This window comes from Lissotriton helveticus, chromosome 9, assembly GCF_964261635.1.
Source record: "Lissotriton helveticus chromosome 9, aLisHel1.1, whole genome shotgun sequence".
NCBI lineage: Eukaryota > Metazoa > Chordata > Amphibia > Caudata > Salamandridae > Lissotriton > Lissotriton helveticus.
The window spans coordinates 864,182,394-864,192,355 of NC_136070.1; the positions used below are offsets into that span (position 1 = coordinate 864,182,394).

A 9,962-nucleotide genomic window follows, 5' to 3' on the forward strand; every position below is an offset into this window, starting at 1 on the left:
GACATCAAATGGGAGGCTATATTGACCATATTCTCGTACCAGAACCTCTCAAGTATTCGTGGCCGAGAAATGGAGATGGCCTTCACTGGAGGAACGATCCACCAACCTGTCAGCAAGACATCGGCCATAAAAGTGGAGCCAGTTGATGCCATTCAGAGCTGTCCGGCCCCTAGACCAAGTGGGGTGACACAACTGAAGGCTGCTGGGCAATGCCCGATCTGCGGATTGGAAATCCCATGAGACAGACAGGGGTCCAGTACAGGACAAGAAGTGCTACACGTGCGAGAATGTGAATCACTTATCCAGAATATGCAGCCAATCACTGCACCAGCCCATTCAAAATCCTGTCTCACTGAATGAACTACATATCCCAAAAATCACTATTTTCAATTCCACACTCGCCCGAAACCTAATAACCAAACCTGCTTAACTTATAATTCCACTTAACAACTTTCCTAGTGTGTGAACCTCCCTGTGCCTTTTCAATAGGGTTGTTGCAGTGATTGGCTGGGTATTAGGGAGTGGTTAAGAGACACGAACGCTAAAGGGTAGGGCTACACTATGGTTTTGAATGGAATATTCGTTTGTCAGAAGGAGATGAAACCGTTGGGAAGTTGTTCGAATTGAGGACGCAGGTATGGGGAAAGTTTAGTTAATTTTGGCAATAATGGAGCATTAGTATCATGTAATTAGGTGAGTTTTGGGAACACGGGGGTGAAAGACTCAGGGGGATATAGTGTGGGAGAATTTCCTTTGGGCTTTGAATTTTGGAAGCGTGTACACACGCTGTTAGTGGGATAACGCAATTTAGCATTTGGCTGTAAATCATGTCTGCAATTTGGGCACAATGTTAGAGTGCGTAATAAGAATGTCGTTATACATTGGACTTAACAGAAACGTGATGATAAATATTTTTTTATGTTCTAGAGAACACCTGAAGAAGAGCTATAAGAGCCCGATATGCATTGGGTTAATATTTTGAAGATGATTAAAGGAGCATTTTGGTTTCCGGCGTGCTTGAGATGAAGGCACGGATAGGCATATCTCATGCATGTGAAGTAAAGTGAAATCTTCACCTTTCATGTGGATAACGAAAAAAATTAATACATTTTGGATAACACGGAATAATTTTGAATATAAAGGAATCAAGAAATTAAAAAGGAGTCAGTGTGGACATTTTTGTAAACTAGCTGTGCGCCCGGGACAAAGGCTTCATTGTGCTCTTACTTTCAAGGCATAAATACTTTAAACACATCCTCTAAAGTTAAGCCTCACTGCTCTGGGCCTAGCTACCATAGGATGGGCACAGGTTCATTTAGTGTTTTCCTGCCTCTTACCCTGACTAGGATTGAGGTTGCTGCTTCTACCCCAGTCAGCCAAAACCCAATTTCTCACACGTATTCATCCTCGTTTGGATTGAGATTGGTAAGCATGTGCACTTGTGTAAACATTTTGTATGTTCACATGCTCTGGTCCCTCCGATCAAGGAAATTAATATTCCACACATATTCATATCCTGGCAACATCGTTTTTTGAAGGCCCACAATGGATGCTAATAATATTCCAGAATTATGATTATTAAACATAGGACACTATATTACCAAGGAATGGGACCATCATACCATACATGTCACAAATATTGCATGTATTACCATGCTGCAAGGGTCAACATTTTTACCAAGTGTGGGCACCGTTGAGCCGGCCTTGTCAATATGTCATAGTACAAATCCTTGAGTGCCTTTTTGGCGCTGGGACTAGAAACATGAGCAGACTGCCACAACTATAGACCGTCACCCTGGCAATGGTGCGTAGAGGCAGCCAATCAAAGTTCCAAGCGAAAACAGGGACAGGGCATAACTGAGGGTCAGTGGCTTGAATATTGGGTAACTGAGGGAAGAAGACTTGCTGCTGGACCTGTTGTGGGATTGTGGAATCCATAGTAAAGCTTGGGATCTCCTGAAGTCCCTCCTCTCCGACAGAGTACAAACAGTTTCGCTTCGCGCATTCTGTTCTAAACCCTTCTCGCTGCCCTGCGGAGTGCCGCAGGGGTCCTCGCTTAGCCCCACACTTTTAAATGTCTATGTCTCCCTGCTGGCCCCCCTGATCAGATCCTTTGGATTTGCTCTGACATCGTACACAGACGACACTCAGATTGTTGTGTCTCTGCGGCCTGGGCGAGAGACGGAGACTGCTACCCGATTCTGTGACTGTATGGAAGCAGTGGGTAAATGGATGACCCAAAATTGTTTAAAGCTCAATTCTGGCATGACAGAAGTCATTCTGTTTGGCAATGACTTCAAGTTCTGAACCCCAAGTTGGTGGCCGGACTCTTTGGGGGTGCTTCCAATCCCTAAGAGGAAAGTAAAGAACTTGGGTGTCCTGATTGATGACAAACTCAACCTAGAGGACCAGGTCAATGCAGTTGTCTCGGCGACCACATTTGCTCTTAGAACATGCAAGAAAATCTTGCAGTTTCTACCCAAGGAAAACCAACGTACAGTAGTGACGGCACTAACTTTTTTGCGATTGGACTATTGCAATAGCCTTTATTTAAATATTCAAGAAAGAATAATGCATAGACTCCAGCTTTTACAAAACTCGACGGCCAGACTGCTCTCAGGAACAGCTAAATTTGCTTCGATCTCCGGAGAGATCAGAAGACTTCATTGGCTGCCCATTAAGAAACGTGTGCAGTTCAAATCACTCTGTACAGTTTACAAAGCGCTTTATGGCACCGGGCCAGAACACTTGAAGCATCAGTTTTGGTGGTATGTCCCCAACAGACCACTTCGGTCTCTGGGAGCAAAATTGGTAATGGTACCTATCTCTAAAAAAGCCATCTGGGGAGGTAGGAGTTTCTTAACTGGTGCAGCTAAGGCATGGAAAACTCTACCACTTCATCTTAGGCACAGTCCTGATTTACTGGCATTCAGGAAAGCCTTAAAAACCTGGGTTTTTGGTGCATAACTCCGAGCTCTTTACTTATATCTTGTTGGGTTGCGTATAGACAGCGCCAGGACACCTTCGGGTAGCAGTTTGCGCTTTAAAAATATATTTTTTTTAAAAGAAGATGGGGTGGGAGGGGCTGGCAGGTACATAGGCCTGGTGTCACCATAAGGGAGGGGAAAGCTAGGCCATAGCCTAGCCGGTCGAGCTGAATCAGTTTATGGGGAGAAGAGTTTAATTGCATTTCTGCAGAGCAGCTTGCATTAGGCCTGCTCACACTGGCACTGTCTCGTCAGGGGTTAGGCAGGAGCCTAACTACACCTCTAAGGCATCCAGGTTATTGTTCAGTCTGTTTGTTAAGTGGTCGTTGCTAGCCACCCTGCGAAGTTCTATCCTACATTCATTTTGCGGTAGTTATGGTGGGTTTCTTCCAGTGCCAAAGGATGCAAAACTTTCCCGCATCCACCTCTGTTTTGCGGATTGTCAAGTCAGGAAGTTCAGAGTTGTGAATAGGACAGCAAGTTGTGCAATAGGAGGGAGAGGGAATGAACAGTGGCAGCAAAGTAAGGATTAACACTTATTTTATGCACCTTCTGTATAGTTCACTGTGCCATCTATAGCAAGACACCAGCATTTATTTCCAACAGTCTTCAGAGATATGATCTTCGGCACATCCCCGAGTATCGGAAAGCCTGCACAGGGGCAGAATCCTCCCCTCGTATATGTCCCGATCCTATGGAATATACTCCCTAAAGAACTCCAATTTATTTCCAGACACTTTTAAAAAAAAAAATGTTTTGTAAAAAAAGCTAAGAAAACCCTGTTTTTCTGTTTGGACATTGCCTTTATTAACCCGCACCAGGAGACGTTGGGGTGCCAGAGCTCTTTCACAAACCAAATGAAAAGGGGGGGCCCTCGGCCCCCCCGCACGCATGGCGGTGCGGCGACCGTCGCCCCCACTCTCTCCTTTGTCGCCGTTCGGCGGTGGGGGCGTGCCCTGGGGGGCGCGGACCCACCGCCGATTGGCTGGTGGCCTCCCTGACCCGGATCCTGGGAAGTGGGTCCGGGTCAGGGGGGACGGGCTATAGGAGGGGCCACCTGGCCCCTCGAGAATAAAGAGATAGGGAGCGCCCAGGAGACCCCCTTGTCCCTGGACGCTCCCTCGCCGAAACGGTGTGCCCCGCGCTCGGGGCTTCTTTGTTTTAGTGATTTTTGTTCTTTCCCCTCTCCAGGCCGCTGGATTGCCCCAGGACGTCAGTGGAGGTCGATCGAGGAGCAGGGTCGGCGCTCTTTCCCTTGGCGGGCCAGCTGGTCGAGGAGGGTGCCGGGGAGGAGTCGGAGCATCGGAATGAGGCCTCGGCGAGGAGTGTGACGCCGGAATGGGACTGGACGGACAGCTCCGACAGGATCTCGGCGGTGGAGCCCGTGATGCGGACACTAGGGCTAAATGGTGAGCCTCGGAGCCTATGTTTACTCTGTGCAGGTCTGTGATGCTGCTGTGGGGGGCGGCAGGATGGCTCGGTGTGCTTTGGCTCGGGGGTGGGGGCGCGTGATGTGAATGCATAGGGCCACGGGCTCAATGCCTGGCATCGCCGCCGGAGCACTGTTTATTTTGAGTTGATGTGCAGCGCCGGAGCACTGTTTATTTGTATGGCCGCGGTGTGATGTCTCCTATAGCATTTGCCAGGCGTTATTTTGTTCAGTAACATGTTTAAGGGAGAACAAATGCGACATAGAAATAAAAAACAAATGATTTTATTAAAAATGAACATCATACAAACATTAGTAGATGATACTTTGTGTTTGGACCCCTAGGAGACTAAAATAGATGATATGTTAAGTTATCTTTATTGACCATTTCAGCAACAGGGCATCAATTGATGTTCCAGTTGCACACTGCCACCAGCAAACAGACAATGGATATCAAAGGGGTTCAAAACAATAAATACTAGCCTGTGATAGCTCAGTTGGTAGAGCGGAGGACTGTAGTGGAGTGTCTGTCATCCTTAGGTCGCTGGTTCAAGTCCGGCTCGAAGGACTTTAAAAACATTGCTAACTTTTCAGTATCATTACTTGTTCGGCATCTTATTTTGAGCCTGTTTACATGAAATGTCATGGTTTAATATTTTCGATATGGCTAAGCTCGAGTCAGTGCTCAGCTGAGTGTCCGCATCTCCAACAGGGCTTTGCAACATTTGCAGCTTGTTGCCAATGTAAGCCCCATACCTGGCAATCATTTTCGGATAATCTCCATTGGGACGGTGTATTACCATTCAGTGGAATCACAGTTTTTCTGGGTTAAGCTTGAAGTTTTATAATTTTTTAATTGAAGCATGTTCTGTGAAACACGACTACTTCTTTGATTCGGTATGAGCTGCACATGCAGGGACATCGTGCCGGATTCTGGGACCCTCTGTAAAGTGTAGGTTTTCATGGATAAAGTACAAATGAAATCCCACTTCTGCTCTTTTACCCACTTGCATCTGAGCTTTGACCAGCTCGCTTTCCTTAATCTTCATTCTTTGCAGAATGGTCTGACCTAATTACAAAATTGATTGAGCTCTTCTGGCCAAGTTATTGTAAAGGGAGGTGGCGCAGACACCAGAGGGCTTATGTTTGGGAATTAGTAAGAAAATGGCATTTTATGGTTAGCCGTATGTGGGAAGGTTATTTTCCCCATGTTATACAGTTGCTGTTTTCTTTATTTAATAATGCTGCTCCAATCGAGGAACAATAGGTACCTCATGGAGTTTATCTGCACCATTCTGGTGGGGCTCCCGGGAAACCTGCCTGCTACTCTCCATCTCCTGAAAGGTACAAAAGCCTCTTGATGGTGGTCAACTCAGTGTGTCATCTTCACAAGTAAATCCTTTCTTCTCAGGTCATGCTACTATGCATTAGTTTCTCTGCCACAATTCACATATAATGTTTAACGTTTGAAAAGGTCCATTTGTGATGTGTGCGGATCTCTACCTAGTTTTGTTATAGCCTAATGTACTTTTATCGCACATTTGAGTTTACCTCTACTGTGCGTGTCACAGAGTTATGCCCAGTGATTTCAATGGAAATCTAGAAGTGCAGGTACTCATTATTTAGAGTACCCGTTTGCTTCAAAGAAGTGCAGGTACTCTCTTATTAAATGTATAGGAGCCGTGCTGAGCAGTGCTCTCTCAAATCTAAGAAGTGTAGGTACTGAGTACCGAATAGTACCGGCCCATTTAAAGCACTGCTTCTGTCAATGCCAGCCTCTCCACACCCCTGCACAGCTCCTCAGCACACCTGCACCTTGAGCAACTGTGGTACCATATCTGCTTTCCTCCATTCTACACACCGTAGAGCTCTGCAAATGCACCTTCATTCCAACTCTTAGAGCTTTGAAAATAAACCTTTATTTATAGCAATTCAGTTATGATATGAGGCCCCCAGTGTTGTGTGCCAGTCCATATGTTCCACCTTGAACCACTTATATAACATTCTGATACACCTCCGTTGCGCACATTTACACTGTGAACACAGCTTTACAAATCATCATGTCTCTGCTGATACACCTCGCATATTTAGCTCGGACATATCTCCAACATAGCGCTTTTAGACTTCGCAAGCACGTATTTTGGGTGGAGGAAACGCAGTAAGCAATCCCGATAAACTGAAGAGCGAGGAATTCATACGGTTTTCGGTCAGACAGAAGCATATAATGTTATTAACAAAGAGTAAAGTTTACACGCATTGTTTATTAATATTGAGCATAAAACGCTTTATATCACAACCCGTGGTGAAATTACCAGCTACTGAGCCTAGGAAGATCAGGTTTCATGGAGTATAAATCTCCATCCTCCAGAAGCCTTAAGGGTCTGATTCATGTAACATTTATGCAGCAGCCTTTATGCTAAAGCAGGGAATTCTGAAATCCAGACGTCTGCGCAAGGTCAAAACTCCCATTTTTTATATGCGCAGGAAGAGAAGAAATACGCACTGCGAGAGACTGAAGCACATGTAAATGCCCTGCGTTTAAGATAAAGCTGTTAAACAGCGTGAAGTAATTATAAACACACACCAGAATGTCCCAGATCACAGAACATCGTTGTCCTTCGTAGTAAAGTGAGGCAGGGTTTGTTGTTACCAAATTGTGTGACACTTTAAGGTGAAGGTGATGTGTTCTGCAATTTTGTTTTGCAGTGTTTGTACTTCATTATTGCAAAATACTGCGCTGGGCTATAGCTGTTGGGTTGGATTCAGTTTTGACTAATTCGTGATGTTGTGCCCTCTTATATTTTAATTTTCTTGTTATATTACTTTGTGTATATTATTGTGTTATATTGTTTACATTAAGGTTATTGGGGGGCATGCTGATGCCTTTCTAGCCGAAATTGGACTTGTACCTTAAAAAGTTTCTTTCACCAGTAACCAGTTTAACACAAATGTGGTAGAGTAACACTTCTCCAGCTTGTCAAGCATGTAAGAGTGCAGTCAGCACAAAACTGTGGCACTTACTCGGTCTAAATTAGCACGGGCAGTATTCACTGTATTCAATGTGACCGGATGAACACAAAGTCACCGATGCCCATCAACTGGATCGCATCCACGTGCTGGGGGGGACTCATCGATATGGAGCTTGGGCGTTTTAAAATGCTCGGGTTGAACTTGGGTAGAATTCACAAGGCAGACGCAGCTCCCTGAGGGGACGGGCCCCCACCATGGGTTGCGAGTTAGCCAAAAGATGCTCTGTCGGCACTCAAGACCTCAGGTCATTCAGTTGATGAGTTCAGTTTTGGAAAACTCATTGCCTAAATTAGAGCTCAGGCTACATGGGTGACATTAAATTTCACCTGGAGAATCAGATGGAGGTTGACAGTCCTGGGCTGCTTCATTGATGTCCTCTAGGCACTTGCAATACTTTATCCAAGCCATGGTTGCTGCTGATTTCTCTTACGCAAGGAACAGCTATTGACATGAGTCGAATTTTGACACTATAGAACGACTATCATTGGTGTCTGCTAGGTGATAGTTAGAACAATCATGGAACCATTCACGAATAGGGATACCATCTTCTCTTGGGGTTAACCTGGGGATTAACGACATCTAAAGGTAGGGCTTGACGAGGCTGAGGGCAGTTTCCCAGGTCCCAGTTCCCTGTGCAAGCCAAAGCGGAAAGCCAAACATTGTTGGGGGTGATTACAATAGGTGGTGCTGTTCACTATTCTAGGGGGGACATTGCACCAGTCCAATCACTGCACCTGTCCAAACGACCATTCATGGATGATAGGTTGAAGTCAACATTATTGGTAAGCTAGCCTAGGATTAGCTGTATTTCGTGCAGCCTTCAGGCTAAATCTTGAGGGAATATAGAGCAGCTTGTTTTACCAGTCTTTAATTTCATGAATGAGTAAATGAAAAAAGAACAGGTGTATAACAACAAATACACGTATCTGTAAGAAACACACCCCTTTAGTCCAGTCAGTAAACTTAGTTAGCACACGAGTAAACTGGCACAATATACGTTGAGCCTATGATGAGATTTGAGGCGAATAATTACAGTGTGAAAACTTATATAGCACACAGTAATTTAGCACCATATACGTTGAGCTCTAGGGGTGTACCAAAGCCATATATTAATAATATGGTGGGGGAACCACGAACGGCATTGAGACAGGGCCTGGAGCCGTTAGAAAGACTACTTGGGGTCCTGATAATGATACACACCCTGATGTCACTCCTAAAGGTGCCCAAGAGCCGAGTAGCGGCAATCCCTTAGTTCTGTGGATGCATGTGATCATGTCCGGTTGGCGGGGATGATATTTCCCAGGAGCCAAAGTGGCGAGCGGAAAAGGTCCTTGGGCCAGCGTATGGCCTGGCGGAGTTAGGTCTGTGCCAATTCTTTTAGCTAAAGGCTGTGATGCTGCACTGTTAAGTAGACTGCCTTGTTTCTTACACATAGAGCCTAGGCAAAAAGACGTGGGTAGAAGACCAGGATTAAGAGGCGATGTCTCGCCTGCAGCACAACTTTCTTGTGTAACAAGGATTGTGAAAATAGGAAGCCAATTTTACAGCCTAACATGGTTAGGGCGGCGCTGATCCTATGCTTAACGACATAGATGCTGCATTAAGCAAACAGACAGACTGAGGCTATGCTTAACATTTACTGTCGACGTGTTTATGAGTAGTAATATGGCACTAAGATTATCGAAAACTTAGCGACTGATGGTAATGTAAGTCTAACGCGTGTACAGCAGTTATCGCCGGAAACACTAATGGTGTGTATCTATCTTTCCAATTTATGTATGACCGGGTCCATGGTGGATATCTGGAGTGCTCCACATCACAACTGCTGCAACAGGTGGACAGCCCAAGGGGGGCTTACGTCAGTCACGGCGGGGTCCATGGCGGATATCTGAGGAGTGCTCCACATCGCAACATCAGCAGCGGGTGGACGTCAAAAGGGAAGCATACGTGGAGAAAGAGGACACCAAGTGCCCAAGTATTGCCGGCAGGTGTAAGTGCTACCCATTCCCTAAGGTGGAAGTGGGAATTGTCACCCAGGTTTTCGTGGTCTTTTCCTTTTCTTGCAGTCTCTCAAACCTGTCACGCAGGGGAGGAACTCAGCACTAGAAATAGAGGAGCTACAATGTGCCGGCACAAGCAACAGGCTGGACACAGGACAGGGAAGAGTTGGTTTGAGGGTCTGTGCCATGGTCAGTTCAGGAACTTCCTTCAGGGACTTTTAGCTCAGCAGCCCGACCCCCCGTCAGTGGTGATACTTCACCTGGGGGGGACAGAATTGGCTAAACTGGTGAGACAAATACTCATTGGGTTCATCTCCACTGTGGGTGGGTCTTCTGGATTTGCCCGAGTGGCACAGTAGTAGGGTCTCAACTTATCCGGTGGGGGCAGGAACTCGGTCAGGGCGTGGGATCACTCGGTAAAGAGGATCAACACACAGAGGGACGAAATATTGCAAGCCCCCCTCGGTTGCAGATGATCCAACATGGGTGTATTTGTTCTACATGGTGAGGGGAGTC

General features: G+C 45.9%; 1 non-coding gene across 1 annotated transcript; it reads left to right on the top strand.

Moving 5' to 3' along the window:
• Nucleotides 1–4,898: 4,898 nt before the first annotated feature.
• TRNAY-GUA (transfer RNA tyrosine (anticodon GUA)) lies at nucleotides 4,899–4,984 on the top strand. The gene is given in 2 exon segments: nucleotides 4,899–4,935; nucleotides 4,949–4,984. It is a non-coding gene; the product is annotated as a tRNA-Tyr (tRNA).
• Nucleotides 4,985–9,962: the final 4,978 nt, after the last annotated feature.